This window comes from Pleurodeles waltl, chromosome 5 (genome assembly GCF_031143425.1).
Source record: "Pleurodeles waltl isolate 20211129_DDA chromosome 5, aPleWal1.hap1.20221129, whole genome shotgun sequence".
Taxonomy (NCBI): domain Eukaryota; kingdom Metazoa; phylum Chordata; class Amphibia; order Caudata; family Salamandridae; genus Pleurodeles; species Pleurodeles waltl.
The window spans coordinates 1,134,870,467-1,134,890,790 of NC_090444.1; the positions used below are offsets into that span (position 1 = coordinate 1,134,870,467).

The following is a 20,324-nucleotide window of genomic DNA, read 5'->3' on the forward strand; positions in this document are numbered from 1 at the left end:
TGTGTCTCATGTAATGCACAATTCAAACTCATACAACTATATATATTGCACAGGGTGCACTTAACACCACATAAGATCAACACAATATTCACCATCAACACAATGATATGCCTCTGCTGTAAAAATCCCGATGTTGGTTTATTACATATGATATGTGCTTGCACCATGTTTGTCCCCAACTGGTCTGATGTGGCCAATGAAACACCCCTGAACAATGCCTTTTGGGCTTACACCTTAGTCCCTGGGGATCTGAGGGGGCACTAAGATTTGCTAATATGGCCCTATTGCTAGCAATACAATTGTTAACTAGAAATTGGAGATCCCTGAGAGCTCCCCAGTTGTCCAAATGGAGGGAGGAGGTGGAGCGCTGAGGTCTAGCTGAGAGTACTTCCCTGTGCTGGGAGGAATATAAGAGCCTTCGCAGACAGCCTGGGCCGTATTTATACTCTGGTTGCGCCGAATTTGCGTCGTTTTTTTCGACGCAAATTCGACGCTAAACTAACGCCAACTAACGCCATATTTATACTATGGCGTTAGACGCTTCGGGCGCCAAAGTGCCCGGAGTGGGCGTCATTTTTTAGCGTGAACCCCTTCCTTGCGTTAATGATATGCAAGGGAGGCGTTCCCGTCTTAAAAAATGACTCCCAGGCCTTTACGTGGTATTTATACTCCCGGGCAAAAATGACGCCCGGGAGTGGGCGTGGCCAAAAACGGCGCATTTGCGCCGCTTTTTAACGCCTGGGTCAGGCATGGCGTTAAGGGGCCTGTGGGCTCAAAATGAGCCCACAGGTGCCCTCCCATGCCCCCAGGGACCCCCCCTGCCACCCCAGGAGGACACCCAAGGATGGAGGGACCCACCCCAGGGACATTCAGGTAAGTTCAGGTAAGTATAATTTTTTATTTTTTTACATTTTTTTTGGTGGCATAGGGGGGCCTTATTTGTGCCCCCCTACATGCCACTATGCCCAATGACCATGCCCAGGGGACATAAGTCCCCTGGGCATGGCCATTGGGCAAGGGGGCATGACTCCTATCTTTACAATGATAGGAGTCATGTTGATGGGGGATGGGCGTCGAAAAAAAATGGCGCAAGTCGGGTTACGACGATTTTTTCGACGTAACCTGACTTGCCCCATTTTAAGACGCCCATACGCCATTTTCCCCCTACGCCGGCGCTGTCTGGGGTACGTGGTTTTTTTCCACGCAAACCAGGCAGCGCCGGTCTGCTTGCGCCGGCTAACGCCATTCCATAAATACGGCGCCCGCATGGCGCTTCAGAATGGCGTTAGACGGCGCAAAATTTTTTGACGCTAAACTGCGTTAGCGCAGTTTAGCGTCAAAAAGTATAAATATGGGCCCCTATTTCTATGGCATGGGATGCACTATTGGAGGCCTTTAAGGCATCTGACTCTGAGACAGAGAGTTGGATACCGTCCCATATACAATTCTGTTATTGGTTCACTTCGACCTCGGTCCATGGCCCCCCCTTCATGTTTATTCACTTATCCGATCCATTGAGACCTCCTGCATATGTCTCTTAACAGTATGATTACAAACAAATGTACTCCTTCAAGTGACAAGTTTGTTGAAGTTAATAGGGGGAGGGAATGTTATAGGTTCAGATACTGATACATATGGATGACTGCATTACAGTCTGCATCTCTATTCAGCACTCTGTTAAATGACAAAAATATCACACATGTACTGTAAATTATAATGATTTATTTATGTGAATGGATTTTAATTGTATGAAAATGTTTCCAAGACGCTCCTACTCCATGATGGATTACATTTGAACAATCTTTATTTAGTGAGTTTTCCTTTAAAGATATTATTCATATGTCTAACTGCACTTTTATAGCTAAGAATCACAACTGTAAAATACTCACATCATTTACTACTTATGTTACTTTCTGCTAATCTAGATTTTCAACAATGTTTTTTCTTCTTTAATTTGGGATAGTAAATTTATTAAGCTTTGTCACTAATATTTTTACTTCAAACACTGGAAGGAGAAGGATCTTTGTTTGATCATCAATTTGTGACTGACAACTCTGTTGTCCATTTTACATACTTACAAACACAATATTGATTACTTGGTTCTTTTTTTAGAGAATACAAGTTAATTTCCTCCTCTCTTCATTCTTTTTTCTACACACCACTTACATCCTAACTTATTTGTACCTCTACCTGTAACACCTCTAGATATGATTCATCACGACTTCATCCCTAAAGCCCCTCTTATATACAAGGTTTTAATGTTGCTTATTACTGTTAGAACTAAATGTTTCCTTGAATTAATATGGGAAGCTGATCTAGCTATTTCATTTACTATACAATTCATGGACACTGTTGGAAATAGCCCTTTTTGCAGGGTCATCCCTAAATGTTTTTCCCCTTTCCTCCTAGTTTTCCAGGCCTATTTTTCTTGGCTTTAGGACTCTGGGCACTTTACCACTGCTAACCAGTGCTAAAGTGCATATGCTCTCTGTGTAAATTGTATTGTTGATTGGTTTATCCATGATTGGCATATATGATTTACTAGTAAGTCCCTAATAAAGTGCATTAGAGGTGCCCATGGCCTGTAAATCAAATGCTACTAGTAGGCCTGCAGCACTGATTGTGCCACCCACATGAGTAGCCATGTAAACGTGTCTCAGACCTGCCACTGCACTGTCTGTGTGGGCAGTCTTGCACTGCCAATTCAACTTGGCAAGTGTGCCCACTTGCCAGGCCTAAACCTTCCATTTTCATAAATGCAAAACACCCCTAAGGTAGGCCCTAGGTAGCCACATGGGTAGGGTGCAATGTATGTGAAGTGAATTCTTTCTTGTAATTTAGAAAATAGTGTTCTGGAGACAGCAATAAAATCTTGTTGATGAGTTTATTCTTCAAGATATCCACACAGGAACTCCAGCCTCACCTCCAAGCTGCTCCACTCATCTCCAACTGACAACTACCACATTCCAGAACCTTTCATGTCTGGAGCAGCATGGGGGGAAGCGGAACATACCAACAACCAAATAATAATGTAACAATAAAAGTAATTTAACGATAGACAATTGTCCTGTAATAAGATAAAAATATTAACTAAAATATATGAACTATACTACACTACCTCCCTTTTCAAAACAAGAAAAGCACACAAAAAAATGAAAAATAAAATAACAATTCATCTTAACTTAACAACTCTATTTAAATTCCAAATGCGCCCATCATCAACCTTTATCGCTCCTCGGAAAACTTTAACAACTTTAAAAACTTTACTATAATGTGACTGTCCACCACCTGTTTTTCCAGGTAGCTTGATTTTAACAGAATCCCCCACATCAACTAGTACATTCTTCACAGATTTTCGCAAGTCATAAATGCGTTTTCTCTCTTTTTGACAGTGCACATTTTTCTCAACAGCAATCTTCTTTTGCAACTCACAATCAAGTTCCTTTTGAGTATATTTTTTCATCCAAGGAGGATCCAACCTGGTATGAGGAAAACGTTTCTTGAACAGAACAAACGGAGATTGGCCTGTGCTTGAATGAGGAGTAAAACGATAATCCTCAACTTTGCGTCTAACCATACTCACCCAATCTTCCCCCAATTGCCTGGCTAATTGAACAGTTTCTTTTAAAGTTCGGTTGAATCGTTCTACCATACCATTAGTTTCTGGATGATATAGTGCACACCTCTTATGCACTATACCTCTAGAGTTTAAAAAATCACACATTAACCTTGACGTGAATTGGACCCCATTGTCAGAAACAATACATTTCGGGTTACCTTCTCTACCAAATACTTCAGATAAGAAACGGATAACAATCGTTGAGGTAACTTCATGCGTGATCAATACTTCTGGCCACCGTGACAATACATCCATAACAACTATAACATATTTTGAAGATGTACCAGAACCTATTGGACCCATTATATCAATGGAGATTTCCTCCCACACTTCTTCAGGAATTTCTTTCAAAAACATTGGTTGAGTCCTAAGTTTCAGACTTTTATCTGCAACTCTGCACTCAACACACTCACGAACTCTCCTCTCAATCTCTAGATCCATTCCAGGCCACCAATACACACATCTCATTCTTTCCTTCGTTTTGCAAATTCCCTGATGACCTTCATGAGCCAGATTCATCAAACGTCCACGCAAACTTTTAGGAGGTATTAATCTACTACCCCTCATAACTAGATCATTGCAAACAGAAAGTTCATGCCAAATTTTCTTAAACTGTTCACCATACCTGTCTTTATTGCACCAAGTCTTACCACCAGACAACATGCTTTTGATGTTTTTCAACTCATCATCCTTGTCAAGTTCTGATTTCCACTCATCTTCAGAAACACAACCCTCAGTAATATTGCAAACTTTCACTTCCTCATCCACCCACCAAGTCCCCTCACAATCATTCTCATCTAAGTTTCTTACTCTCATCCTAGATAAACAATCTGCAGTTCTGTTATCACACCCAGGCACATACTTAACAGAGAAATGAAAATCCTGCAGACCCACAATCCATTTACATATACGAGATGAAATATTATCCAATCCTTTCTTCTCAAACACTTCACGTAAAGGCTTATGGTCCGTATGCACTTCAAACCTAGTTCCCCAAAGAAACTGTTTGAATTTTCTGATGCCCCAAAATATTGCCAAAGCTTCCTTTTCAATAGTGGAGTACTTGCTCTCCGCCCCACGCAGACTGCGTGAAGCAAAAGCAATATTGTTCAACTTGTCATTGTCTACCTGCATCAAAAGACATCCTAAACCCTTCTCAGAGGCGTCAGTAGAAAGGTAACAAGGTGAACCAGGACGGAAACTGCTGAGAGACTGAGCACTAGATAAGGCTTGTTTTAAGTCTTCAAATTCCGTTTGACAATCAGCATCCCAGACAAAGTCAACCCCTTTCTTGAGCAGGTTCCTTATGGAAGAGCTTCTTCTGGCAAAATCAGGAATGAATTTAGCATAAAACTCTGACATTCCTAAAAAGGCTTGAACATCGCCTTTACATTCTGGTGCTACTAGATTCACAATAGTAGTCACTAATTCCTGTTTAGGTTTAACCCCATCCCTGGAAATGACATGACCCAAATATGAAATTTCTGTTTTGAAAAATCTGCACTTATTACCTTTCAATGTAATACCACGTGACTGAAATATTCTGAGTACTTTCCTGACTATCTCTTTGTGCAATTCAAATGTTTCTGAAAAAATCAAAACATCATCTTGAAAAATTTTTACGCCCTCAATGCCCCCCAAAATATCATCCATTAATCTCTGAAAAACAGAAGCTGCAGAACACAAACCAAATGGCATTCTATTGAACATGTAAACTCCAAAAGGTGTAATGAAGGAAGTAAGAGGTTTGGACTCATCACACAACTGTACTTGGTGGTAGGCCGAACTTAGATCAAGTGTAGTGAAAAACTTAGCATTCCCAAGAGAACCAACCATCTCTGATATATTTGGCAGAGGAAATTTGTCTTCAACTACAGCCAAATTAAGGTTTCTCAAGTCCACACACAATCGGATTTCTCCTGAACCCTTCATAGCAACCACAATGGGAGCAATCCATTCTGCCGCCTCCACCTTCTCAATAATGCCTTGAGATAACAATCTCTGCAGTTCCACCTTAACCTTATCACGAATACAAAAAGGAATGTTTCTAACTTTACAAATTTTGGGAATTACATTATCTTTCAAAACAATACGATGCTTATACCCCTTGATGCAACCAACTTCGTTGTTGAAAACACAGGGAAATTCTTTCATGAAATCATCATTAACATTTGTTATTTCCTGCACCTGCACCTGAGGATTCGAATTAGGATTCAATATGATTCCCAACAACTTCTGATGGGGCCAGCTTAGTATTGTGTCTCCTACAACTGGAACATAAACTTTGCCTACAATCCTGTTTCCTTTGAAATTAATGTTCGCATTGAAATAACCTTTGAGCTCAATGGGCTTGCCGCCATAACCAAAAGGTGTAACATCTGGAACATGTAATGTAACTTTTCCCAAGAAATACTTATCATAATCAGATTGTGAAACAAGGGTCAATTTCGCTCCAGAATCCATCATCATAGAAATGTCAACACCACCCACCTCCACAATATCTGACGGATAAGCACAATGATGATCAGAAATGCAATTGACGTCATTAACTATTTGAAGAACAAAGCTATGCTCTCCCTCCTCCCAGTCCGTACATTCAATTTCATTGACCTTAGCATTTTTCTTTCCGATGGCCCTACAGCATTTAAAAAAAATGTCCTTTTTTCCCACATTTGTTGCAAACAGCATTGAGAGCTGGACACATTTTGTTGTTAGCCAAATGTGAAGGTGAATTACATCTGAAACAAAGTAATCTTTCTTTCACTGAGGAGTTTTGTCTCACTTTAGATTTAACATCCAAACTATGCACTGTGGAATCCGTTTTCTTAGATTTCCTTAGCTCTTCGATGCAAGACTCAGAGTGTTCAATCTGTTTAGCCACCAACAAGACCTCTTCCAGCGTAGGATCTCCTTTAGACCACAAAGCTTCTCTTACTTTGTCACTCTTACACTCTAACATGAACTGATCTCGAATTCGTTCGTCCAAGTTGTTGTCGAATTTACACTGTGCTGCTAATTTCCGTAGATTAGTAACAAAGTCTTCAATAGATTCTGAATCACCTTGTTTACACTTTCCAAAATAAAATCGTTGAAGAATAATCGAAATCTTTGGTAAGTAATGTCTGTCCAATTTAAGTAACATTAGTTCAAATTCATTTAAGGAAGAGTCTCCATCAGCACCATCAGGGTGTGTAATATGTGGCAAAGTCTCTAAAAGTTCCTGTCCTTCCGCACCCAAACAATGCTGAAGAAGCGAAGTTTTCCTCTCAGCTGATAAATTACTTCCACAAACTCGTATATAAGTGAGAAAAACTTTTTTCCATTTGTTCCAGGGAATAGATGGATCACCCGGTACGGAAAGAAAAAATGGAGGAGGCGAAATGTTCTGCATTTCGACAAGGAAGAAAAAATAGCGTGCCTCCCAAGAAAATAGATGAACTTTTCAGTGTACTCCTAAAAATTCTGAAAGTTGGACTAAGCCTGATGAGTTTAACTGGTACTTTGTCTGCTTCCGAAAATACTTTTTGTACATTGAAAATGCATGGAGATACAGAGATCGACGAGATGTACTCACCGCGAGTACAAAACAATTATATTGTTACACCACGAAACTAAAATAAGCCTTCATTCATGACACACGCGCGGTGTCCAGCAAAAAAAATATTTACATAGAATGCTTTCAATCGCAGCACTGTTACACAATTGTTTAATTAGCGCGATGTCAGAAAACATTCAGGGAGTTGTTACGAGACGCTGAAGGAAGCGTTTTGTGTTTATGTAGAACACTTTAGTTCGCAGCACGGTCACGCTGAAGGAAGCGTATTGTGTTTATTTTGAAAGCTTTCGTTCGTGGCACGGTCACACTGACGGAAGCGCTCGAGGCAAACGTTGCTATGGCAACCAGCTCTCGAGTGAAACGAAAGAAACAGAATATTTATTATTATTAAATCAGTAGAAGTAAATAAAGTTAATAACGATGTAGCAGCGCAGTGAAGAAATGTCACAAGGATCAAAGGCGTGGAGACATTACCTTTGAATGTGACACGAAGTAAGATGAGTTGAAGTTCCAAGATTAGAAGAGGTTCAGCTCGTCGCCAAAATGAAGTGAATTCTTTCTTGTAATTTAGAAAATAGTGTTCTGGAGACAGCAATAAAATCTTGTTGATGAGTTTATTCTTCAAGATATCCACACAGGAACTCCAGCCTCACCTCCAAGCTGCTCCACTCATCTCCAACTGACAACTACCACATTCCAGAACCTTTCATGTCTGGAGCAGCATGGGGGGAAGCGGAACATACCAACAACCAAATAATAATGTAACAATAAAAGTAATTTAACGATAGACAATTGTCCTGTAATAAGATAAAAATATTAACTAAAATATATGAACTATACTACACTATGTTAAAGGTGGGACATGTACTGACATGTGTTACATGTCCTAACAGTAAAATACTGCTAACTTCAGTCTTCACTGTTGCAAGGCCTATCTCTCTCAAAGGTTAACATAGGGGCTGCCTTCAAATGTTATCAAAGTGTAGATTCCCTTTGAGAGCAGATAGAAATATGGAGTTTGGGGTCTTTAAACTCACAATTTAAAAATACATATTTTAGTAAAGTTGTTTTTTAGATTGTTAGTTTGAAAATGCCACTTTTAGAAAGTAGGCATTTTCTTGCTTAAACCATTCTGTGACTCTGCCTGTTTGTTGATTGCCTGTCTGGGTCAGTTTGACAGTTGGGCTATTTGTGAATCCCCTCTAGACAGTGAGGCAAAGGGAGCTGAGGTGTAGCCTGCATATCATGATGAGCCATCTGTGCTGGAGTGGAGGGAAGAGTGGTCACTTACACTTGAATAGAATGTGCCTGCTCTCTCACAATGCAGTCTCCAGCCCCCTGGTGTGTGTCTGGGGCCTGGCCTGGGCAAGGCAGGATATTGTGTACAACAGAGACTTTCCTTTGAAGTAGGCCTACTTCAAAGGTAGAAAGGGGTAAAAGTATTAGACCCAAAACCCCTGAAAATTAGATTTCATGAAGATCACTTCTGGAACCAGGAGGAACCTCTACCAAGGAGAAGAGCTGAAGAGCTGAGGAGGTGTGTTGCCCCTGCCTGTGATGTGCTTTGTTGGGCTATCCTGCCGTTGCTGTTTCTGCCTGTGAAAGGTGACAAAGACTGGACTTTATGGTATATTCCTACTTGTGAAGAATCTCCAAGGAAGTCTAAGGGCCATCAAAGACTTTCTCTGCCAGCATCTGGACTCTCTGCTGAGACTCCTGCCCTGCCAAGTGGTGCCCTTATCAGTCCCTGAGCCCTTGAAAGGTGAAGTTGGCAGAACAAGAGCTGAAAATCCACACAGGAACACTGTGCAGGGAAATTTTCGACACACCATCTGCAATGCAGCTGACAAACGACACTCCTTGAGGTTTGCGGCTACAATTGACACTCATCCTGCATTGGGACTCGGAGATCAATGCATCGTGGCTGGAGAAACGACACGCACGCCCACTTGCGGCTGCTGATAATGACCAAGCCCCACGCAGCGCGGTTTTCTAACAATGTGTGACCAGATGCTCCACGCGTTAAAGTCAACCTGACTCTGCCCAGATTGATGGTGCCCCATCCATCAAATCGACGCATCGCTCTCTTGGAAGGGAAAAAAACGCATCGCCGACATGACTAGAGAAGAAACGATGCACGGCCTCCCTTGCGAGGAAGGATTTGACGCATCGCTACCCTTTTCCGACACACACTCGCTCGTGCAACTTTATGTTTGACGCTTACCAGGTATTTTGTGCAAAATCATCATTTCCATTGTTTTCTATGAAGTAATACTCTTATTCTTTTGAAAATTCATATCTTGACGTGTGTATGTTGGATTTTTGTCGTTTAGGTCTTGTTTGATTTCAATAAATATTGCCTAGTTTTCTAAACTTGTGTGGTGTCCATTTTATAGAGTTTTCACTGTATTACTGTGTGTTTTGGTACAAATACTTCAAGCATTGCTTCTAGCGATAAGTCTGCCTGCTCGTGCTAAGCTACCAAAGGGGTAAGCAGGGGTTAACTGAGTGTGATTCTCCTTTACCCTGACTAGAGCAAGGGCCCTTGCTTGGACAGGGGTAACCTGACTGCCAACCATAGACCTCATTTCTAATAGACACAATGTGGCTTAAAATATTTACTACTTCTAAAGTAGTTCACATAACACAGTCACTTTTTTATTTACAATAGAGCTGTTATTACACTAGAACACAATTTCTATTGTTGATTTATCTTCTTCTCCAGTATTTTGGTTATGTTCTACATGCAATGGTTCTTTAATACATATATTATATAAATGTTCTCCTGTGAAAACATTTCAAACACTATTTGGCCTCAGTGTTTACGGATTTTCCATTGTAATGTACCACTAACTTTCCAGACTGTTTTCTTAGGCTATTTATCTCCTAGCATTAAGCATTTCTGTTCCATACATCTACTACTTAATCTCTTCATTGTACTTGCTATTAAAGTTATAATTTCTTGCTGGAAAGATGTTTCCAAATTATCTGTATTAAAATGGAGGAGTTTCATATGTGATGAACATAGAATGCATGCCATATGTTCATTAACAGTAAATCAGAAGATTAAATCTGATATATATTGGTTCATTTATTTTCTATCTTTGCACTCACCAATATCTTAATTTATTTATTTTCTTTCTTCTCCCGTCCTTTCTCTCAATCTTTCTCCTTCTTATACCCTTCTACTCTTTCTTTCTACTTTCTCTCATTGCCTTTCTTTTCTTTTCCTATATTAAATGATAAACCTACTAATTGCATATATTTTTTCCTGTACTAGCAGAACTATATGTTAATTTTGTTATAGTTGTTAGCTATTATGTTTTGTGATGCTTATATTTTCAATAAACATTGTTTAACAAATAAAAAATATGTATTATTAATACTGGTCCCCTTATAAGCTACATTCGTCTAAATTACTACCAAATGATGCCTGTTGGAGGTGCATAAGAAAGTTTGTTACCTATATCACATACTGTGGTCCTGCCCCCACTTGGCCCCACATTGGTGTGCTATAGGGAGGACGCTTAAAAATACTAACTCTGTCCCCTTCAAAGTTTCCACCAAACTGGTCCTTCTACGTGTCTCTACAGTTTTTTAAGACATGACCTCCAATTGGCAGAGATATATGTTGACAGCATCATGATTGCTAAGATATGTCTATTGTGACATTGGCGTTCATCACAGGTACCTACATACTAAGAGTGCTTGATTTAATTATATCAGCTGGTCACATATAAGTGGTGTTTTTGTAGCACCCAGGGCAAATTCAAATATTTTACGTCTGGGACCTTTTCTAGGTCTTACCTTACTATAAGGACAGATACTACCCCCATGCATCTGTTGGGATTTGACAGGGATTCAATCATTAGTTCTAAAGACATATCGGGTGGTTCTGGGGCGTGGGCTAGGCAGATTGGACAGGGGATATGCATTGATTATCATTTTGATTTCATGCATTGGTAGCCTCCTCTTTGTTTGGTGGATGTCTGTGGGGGCAAATGGGGATATGGTATGATCTGGAATAGAAGGGCTACTTAATGTTTACTGGCAATTTTAAGAGCTGATGATGAGTTCATGCTGTATTATGTTTCCTTCACTGATTATTTTTTTTTTTTTGCCACAACCGTTACAGCATGTACATACACTTCTTTTTTGTACATTGTGATGGAATTGCATATGCTTATATGGAAAAAAAGAAATGTACAAAAAAGAAAATGCTTCCTTTAATATGATTCACAGAGGAACTGGTATCCCAGGAAAATACTCTACTTCATCTTGGATTGAAAAACTCGAATAACATTCTATATTCAGACCAGCAACATGGGAAGCTCAGCAGATAAGGCTTGTCCAAGCCCACTTTCTGAAAATGATGCCATTTGTTTGGTAATCAAAGAAGCCCAAGTTTGACATATTTTGCTCAGAGCTGAATTCCTAAGTCCAGCCAAAACCTGAATTTGCAGGCAAGCTGTGGAACACCCCTGTTGGTTACTATGAGGGGGATGTTTATAGTCCCCTTGAGCCACCTTGCGCCACATTAACATCATTATTTATGGCGTTAATGTGGCCCAACAAGGCCTAAATCTTGGCGCGTATTTACAGAAGGGCTCGATGCATGCAGTGCGCCACCCTATAACTCTTTGCGCTATGTTATGCAAAGGGGGCGTTCCTCCATTAGCGGAGCTGAAAAAAATGGAGTAAGCAAATCTGAGATTTCCTTGCGCCATTTTTGATGGCACTTTTATTGTCTGCTCAAGAGCAGGTGCTAAAAGAGGGTACTCTGCAGGAGTAGTGCCAATATTGTGGCGCTACTCCTGCAGAGTACATCAAAAGCGTCATGTGAAATGACACTATTGCCCACTACCCTGCATCATGGTGTGCCATATTTTAAATACAGCGCACACATGGTGTCAGTAGGGGGATGCTAAGGGGCACAAGTAAAGAGGCACTGCACTCGGTGCAGCATCACTTTCCATAAATCTGCCCCTAAGTGCTCTGAAGGCAGAGTTTTCCAGGGAGCTGGAATATTTAACAATTCTCTGAGTGCAGCTTCCAAATACACGAAAACCAGCAGCTCATGGTGTGCTGCTTCCTCTTCTCAACTCACGTAGCCTCCAGTAAGTTCTGTGCAAAACATTTGGCACAGCTATGCCAGTTAGATTCAAGAGGTACCAAAGAATGTTAAATCCCAAACCATTTTAGAAAACTAAAACAAATGTGACAAGCAAATTTACACAAAATAACATTACTGGTACTGGAGACATTGCATTTTTAGGTTTTAATGATAAAAGGACTAACAAACTACAAAGCGTCAATGGAAGTAGGTGTTTATGTTTAACTGAGACCTTGCAAGGGCTTCAGGTGGGCTGTGATGAAGTGTGATCAGGTATGCGTCATAGGTTGCACTTTTACATTGGGATACAGGGGTCATTAACAGCTGTGCATCTACAATAAACTCTTTATTCCACTGTACTGCCAGTTCCCTTACACCATTGCTTTTGGCCCATTTATAAGTAGGTAAAATACTGGGTTTCCACTTGTCATGGTAGTCCATTCACCACAGGTCACATGGGTCATATAGTTTACCAAGCCAAATCAAATCAAATCATTATAAGCTGATTGGCTACAGGCAATTTTTCTTCATGGTTTTAGGGTCAGACTACACGCACAGAGACACTACATAGCAGGAAACGTCCTACACAACGTGGCCTAAGCCACGCAGACGTTTACCATGCAAGTGGAACAACACTTGCCTAAACCATGACTGCCTTTTATTCTGCCTTAACCAAGCATGTCTAAATCATGCATAAGTGTGGTTAAAGACAGAGAGCAGTCTAGTTTTGTGGAGATAAGAGCAGGAAGGATCGGGAGAGGATGCAGTGAGGTAAGTGAGGCTGAGGCTGGGGCAGGGTTGGTGTCGTTTTTACGGGTAGATTTAGGGCTTAGGGTGGGTGTGAGGGTCAGGGTAGTTTATTTTTTAGGGCTTTCAGGATAGTTTATTTTTTAGGGCTTATTGGCGCAGTTTATTTTTTAGTGGCAGAGTCGGGTAGTTTATTTTTTAGATGTGAGGAAGTTTTAGGAAAGGGCAGGAGAAGGGCGGAGAGAAGAGGAGGAAGCATCGGGAGAGGATGTGGTGTCGTAAGGGGGCTGGGTTTGGGGGTAGTTTTTAGTGGTGGGATTAGGGTGGGTGGGGGCTTGGGGTAGTTTATTTTTTAGAGGCGGGTTGGGGGCTTGGGATAGTACATTCTTTAGGGCTTAGGGAGGATGGGGGTTGGGGTAGTTTAGTTATTAGGGGTGGGGGAAGATTTTAGGGTTCAGAGTGGGTGGCGGTGTCCGGGTAGTTTATTTTTTAGGAGAAGGTTTCAGGAAGGGCGGGAGAAGGGTGGAGGGGAGAGGAGGAAGGATCGGGAGAGGACACAGTGAGCTAAGTGGGGCTGGGGCTGGGTTTGGGGTGTAGTTTTTAGCAGTGGAGTAAATTTAAGGCTTGAGGGTAGTTTATTTTTTTAGAGGGGGTGGTTTCTTTTATAGGGCTTAGGGTGTGGGTCAGGGTAGTTTGGTTATTAGGGATTGGGGAGGTTTTAGGGCTCAGGGTGAGTGGGGGGTTTGGGACGCGCTGAACGCTTTTCGGGACAGAGGAGGCGGGCAGCAGCTGTGTGCTGTCTTTCCAATTAGGGCAGGAGCCCTTTAAAAACCTGTGAGCGCTCCCGCTCTGCGGGACGCGCGCGGGCGGCGCCCGGGCGAAGCCCGGGCCAAGGGCGGGCCCGTCCTTGCCCGTCATTGCCAGGAAGAGGCAGGGCAGGGCCACCCATCTGACATCTACTTCAATCTGTGGTCCCAGATAACCATTTTGCATTTGACTGCCCGAAGGACAAATTCAAGCTTATTTTTATTGCGTAGGGGTAGCTTTTCCCACCAAGCACCAGGCCTCCATCAAGCTAGCGGACAACTACCAATATTAATCAGCTTTTGCTCGCCCGCTGTGTTTCCAGCTGAATTTCCCACTAATTCCCCATATATTCTCTATCCGAAATATGTCTTTTGGTGGGTGGTAGGTGGTCAAGGGGTTGGAACCCACCATTAATTTCCCTCCCTGTGTTTGCTTGCTCATGATAAGTGGTTGGGCCAAACCACATATACATATATGCATTTGGGTCTTTGATTGCAGTTTTGTCCGTGAGATCCGCAATTAGCAGGGTTTGAGAAGTTTATTTAACGCTTGCTTGGGGTAGAAGTTGGGTTCCAAAGGCCTCAGTACTACTATTAATCAGGAGCTAATTAAAGGCCCCTGGTTTTTAGTAAAATGGGCAGACGACGTGGGGGGGGCTTAGATGGGAAACAGCATTCTAATAAAACCCTAGACGGTTTTTTACAAAAGGCCGTTGGGGAACTCGAAAGAGAAATAGAATTAGTGCAACGACGCCTTGCTGCCCCTCCTTCTGCATCTATTAGTTTAGCCCATGATAGCCCAGTCTCACAGCCCCTCCCGCGATTAGAGCTTCAGTCTGTACCGATTATCCCTTCCCCTTCTCCGTCCAAAATTCCTCAAGAGATCCTAGACGATACTTCAATTGCAACTGCCATTTGTGCCGCACCTTTTTTGTTGGCCCAGCATCCTTCAATAGAAGGTTCCCTTACTTTAACTGAATCTAATACTAAAGGGAAAAGGAAGCGAAGGGAACCTGTTCTTAAGAATAAACGATCTAGGACCTTGAGTCCCTCTAACTCGGCCCAACCCTCTATTAAAGATATGGCATCAATTCCCTCACACAATACCAACATCCCCCATGCAAACGAGTTTATTAGGGATCTCATAAGAGATGAGCTCTCAAAACTACTTCTCCCTATTTCCAACCGTCTTCAAATAATCGAGGACAAACTTGATAGTCTTACGACCAAGCAAATACCAACAATTTCTTTACCTGTAGAAATTCAACCTAATCATGACTCTATTACTGCCAATAGACACACTGGCCAAATACCCAAAAAATTTCCTCCCATTCTAAATCACGACTGGCCCAGTTCTGCTAAAACTTCCAGTACCTTGATGAACAAACCTCATATGGCTTTAGCTTCCCTATCAAAAGGAACCGCCTTATGGAACAATCCAGCAACTATTTCGGGAGATGGCATCCCTATCAGGGAACTTCCTCATCCAGTATACCAAAAGAAGGTTATGAGCAGGGACTCCCGAGAACCAAAAGCGCTCCATTTACCACCAGAATCATGCCCTTATGTCCTCATCATATCAAATGTTCCTGAACTCAAACCTTATTTTTCTGAATCTTTTATCGAACTCAAAAACAAGGTTATTCACTGGTTGCATGTGAATGCGGGGTTCGCTTTTTCCATGTCATCCTCAATATTGATGGTGAGAAGGGTAGGGTGGGTGGGCCCGGCCCTCTAGCGAAGATCGGTTCAGGGGACTGTATTGTCATTAATTTTAATTCCCCCGATCTTGTCCAACGTCTTTTTTTAAATGCTAACAGACCTTATCCTACAACGGGCAAAACTTCTCTTTGCAGGCTACAAGTGTTTTATCCACCTTTTATGTCGTCTTGGAGTACTCAATCGCCACCATCATACGGGGCTGGTCCGGTTACTCACACACTGCCTACCCCTGTAATTGGTCCTAGACGTCCTCTATCTTCTCTCTCTGAGGCAGACTGACTAGGAGATGCCTTTCCGGATGTGGTATTGCCCAATTGTGAAGCTGAGACCATTTGCCCTATTGTTCTTAACATCTCTATTCCTCCTGCCCCCCTTATCTTGGCAGATTTTGTTGTCCCGGGATCAACCAAAAATATAACATGTCAAGCGACTGACGAATGCATTTCTAATCTGTCAAACGCTCCCTATACCTTGGGGCCTATCCGTATGGTCAATCCACCAAACTCAAACGCTGTTGGGGTTACATCCAGCGAGGTTTTAAAGATACAGAGCGAGAAATCTCTTGGCCCTAATACACCCGAGGGAAGTACCATGGTCTTTAACAGTTCCCCCCCTAGTACGCTATATTTCCAGAATAAAGCTGGGTCCTCATGCTCAGAGGATCTCGATAAGGTACTCAGCTGGAACATAGCTGGATTGGAAAGCAAATTACAAAGTCCAGGTTGGGGTAACCTTATTGATGATCACTTGATCTGTCTCTTTCAAGAAACTTGGGCATTGGAACCCAAATATAGACTCGGTTTCAAAAGTTATTGGGTTTCGGCCCGTAAGTCATCTTCTGGGAGACCTTCGGGAGGGTTGCTTGTGTGGCTAAATACTTCTCTCAGGTGCAAGATAGAAGAAATAGATACAGGTTGCCCGGATCTGCAAGCACTATCGCTAATGATTTCTGAAGGAAAACCTCTCCTTTTAATTAATATCTATAACAGGAATGCGAGTCCCCACTCCGAGTCGGACGTTCTGTCTAATTTGGACTATTTTCTAAAAAGTAATCCCTCCCTCCTTGTCTTAATTGGAGGAGACTTCAATGTTACTTTTGAACCTAATCCTCTAGTCCAAGGAATTTGTAAAGAAGAGGATGCCTATTGGGGCATCCCCCAGCTAGTCTCCAACAAAAAACCAAGATTGAATAAATCTGCGCGCTTATTGGCTGACATTGCACTAGCCCATGGCCTCCGAGCCTGTAATGGCCGCTCACACTCGGATGCTATTTTGCGTCCCACTTTTAGGCGCGGAGAACATAGTAGTCGCATTGACTACATATTTCTTGATATCCGTATTTGGCGTTACATGGTAGATATGAGGGTAGATGAACAGCCCGTGAGCGACCACGACCCTCTGATTTTATCAACCAGAGGTCTTTTTCCTTCGTTCATAGCGCCTCACTCCAGGACAAATGCCTCCCAACTGGCCTTAACTAATAATAGATGCAATCTCAAATGGGAATCCGTTATCTCCTCCCCAAAACACCTGGCATCTATTTACAGTTTGCTCGCAAATCAAATGGAGTGTATGACTCGGTTCATTGAGTCTGAGGAGGGCGACAGCCTTCTTATAGCCCACACTGATCTGTTTCAATCTTTAAAACAACTTTTTACAAAAGAGACTCTTAACAACTTCAACAAAAAGTACAATGCCCCTTGGTTCAATAAATCTTGCAGAATAGCACAACTAGCTCTCCTGGATGCAATTAAAGAAGGCCATGCTGTGACGTTGAGAACAGCCAGGGGGGCTTATAAGAAGGAATGTTTAAAGGCACGTAGAAGCTGGGAGGAGGCCAGATGGGCCACTATTTTGGATTCTGCCTTATCCAATAATACATCCAGGTTTTGGAAACTAATAGCTGATAATGACAGTGATTCCCCTGCCGCGCCTGGCTCCACAATCCTCTCAGCAACATGGGTAGAGCATTTTGGGCAACTTTATGGAGGTCCGCCTGAAGTTTCCTTGTGGCCCCCCAATGATTTAATAAACCAAGAGATCATTCCAATTTCATTTTCCCTATCCGAAACTCGAGTAGCTATAGACTCCCTGAAATGGGGGAAGGCACCTGGCCCAGACAAAATCCCAGGTGATCTATTTAAATCTAGACCTGACATATGGGCTCCTTACCTCAATTCTATCTGCAATGCAATTGCAGCGGGAGCTCCAGTTCCATCCACTTGGAAAGGGGCTGAAATTGTACCGATCTTTAAAAAAGGAAATCCAAACATTCCGGCTAACTACCGCCCCATTAGTCTCCTCGATAACTTCCAAAAAATCTATGCGAAACATCTTCTGTCCCATCTTGAGGAATGGATTATTGAGTTTAAAGCTCTCTCTGATTTACAAGCGGGTTTCAGACCCGCAGTGAGCACAGTTGACCAAGCTTTAAGATTTATGTCAATAAAATGGAAGAATGTAGACCTGGGGAGGGGTAACCTTTATGTGGTTTTTATAGATCTAAGAGCCGCATTTGACCTGATCCCCAGGAATCTCCTGTGGTCAACATTATTAAATATGGGAGTGCCATTTGGCCTCCTGAAACTTATAGCTCAATTGCACCAAGATACCTTTGCCCAAATCAGGTGTGGACAGGGGGGCGAGCTGACTGATCCCGTAGCCATTAAAAAAGGAGTTAGACAAGGTTGTGTTCTGGCACCTACTCTTTTTTTGCTCTACATTAATAATTGTATCCACTACCTAGAGAACTGCTTAAATGATTCTCCGAAACTGGGTGGGATAAAAATCCCTTGTCTGCTATATGCAGATGACACGATCCTACTATCAAAATCGCCAATGGGAATTCAACATCTGATCAACCAGTTCTGTGCTTACTGTAGCGACTATGCCCTAGATGTAAATATCAAGAAAACCAAATTTATGATATTCACTACCTCCAAAAAACGATTGCGTGTTAATATCGAGATGAATTCGACCCCATTGGAGAAAGTAGAAGAGTTCGATTATTTGGGTTTCAGATTATCTACATCAGGCAAATGGAAGGCAGCTATTGACAAAGGGGCTCTAATCATAGGCCAAAGAGGTGGGGCCTTAGTCCGTAGATCTAGAAAGGCTCAGAGCCCCCCTCTGAACATTCTTGCGGAGATATATAACGTTCAAATTAGAGCAGCGGCCTTATATGGAGCGGAAATTTGGGGATCCCATAAAAACCTGGACATTCTGCAAACCAAGGAAAATATTTTCCTTAGGCAGGTGTCCAGGCTTTGTACGGGTACACCAATGACCCCTTTAAGGCTTGACCTTGGTTTAAATAGTATTAAAACCATAGCGGTCTTAAGACCCCTTTCCTATTGGATCCGATTATGGAAATCGGCTGAACTTGAACCATATAGGCTGGCTATAAGAGAGTTGATAGCAGCCCCTAAGGCACTGGAGAAAATCCCCTGGCTGAAAGAGATGAAAATTGCCTGGGACAAAATGGGTCTTCCCCATTATTGGAAATACCCGGACCAAATCCCTGATAATGCTAGGAAATTTGTTATAAGCAGATATTGGGAGAAAGTTAACGAATATTCCCTGCACCAAAAGGGGGCGGGTAGGTTAACAATGGATTTTCTTCAAATTAAGCATGAACCCTGGGCTGAGAATTTCCTGAACCTCCCTATCCCTCCATATGCCCGCGCTTTATACCTGCAGTTAAGATATGGTACATTGCCTACTAATGGTTTCACGGCCCACTGGTCATCTAACATCGCTTCAAACGACAGGTGTATCCTTTGCCAACACTGTAAAGAAACAATAGAGCATGTATTATTCTTCTGCCCTTTGTATAAGATACCCAGAAAGAGGTGGATTATCCCCCTTTGCAAAAATATGTCATCTCAGGATAGAGTGACTGCCATTAGAATCTGCATGCATGATTCCTCTCCCAGGGTAGCCATTCCAGTCACTAAATACTTATCGGAGGCCTGGTACATCCGTCGTAAGTCCATTGTACCCAAAGGCCCCTGAGTTATTTTTATATTAGTATTTAGAAGGATTTTAATCTGCTTTTTTTATCTTCTTTGCATTATTTTTAGCAGGAAATCTCCTTTAGGAACTTGTTGCTTTCTATATGATCACCAGAGATTGCATAAGCTTATAGAGTCCTTCCCTATAGCTTTTACTGTTGTTTTTTTGATTGGTATTCTGATAATGTTTCTTTTAGTCAAATGGGAACTCTATTTTTGTCTTTTTGTCTCCTGGTTGTGCACACTGGTCCTCTAGACAAAAAGTCTTATATTTTAGCTTTTATCTTCTTCTCTTTTTTACCATATCTATTCATGTTGTATTTATTGCATTTATATTTATGATCAAATGCTTTGTCCTGCTGTTTTTACTGTTTCAATGTTCTGACGACTATTGGTTTTATATTGTCACTATGCTTTTACCACATTCCTTTCTTGTATGTACGATTGTTATTATTACGTCAAATGGTCTAGACTTCTAGACCGAATTAATCCAATAAATAGTGTTTTATATAAACAGGGATCAGTGTTTTCTTTTTTTTTTAAGGGGTGAGGTAGTTTGGGCCTAAAAGGGGATGGGGGTTGGAGTAGTTTTGTGGGTTAAGAGGGGGTTGTATAAAACAACAACGCATGTCATTTACACATATTACTTTACTAAGCATACTTCTAAAATGAAATTTGTTTTAAAGGCATGCGTGGTGAAGGTATTCTTGAAAAAGAAGTGGTCATGGTTCCAACCACGTTGTGAAGG

The 20,324-nt window shown here is 41.8% G+C and overlaps 1 protein-coding gene across 1 annotated transcript in view; it reads right to left on the reverse strand.

Annotated features, from left to right (window-relative positions):
• LOC138296316 (amine sulfotransferase-like) overlaps positions 1–20,324 on the reverse strand; it is a 404,226-nt gene that overhangs the window by 165,183 nt on the left and 218,719 nt on the right. The gene's annotated exons all lie outside the window — the stretch shown is intronic.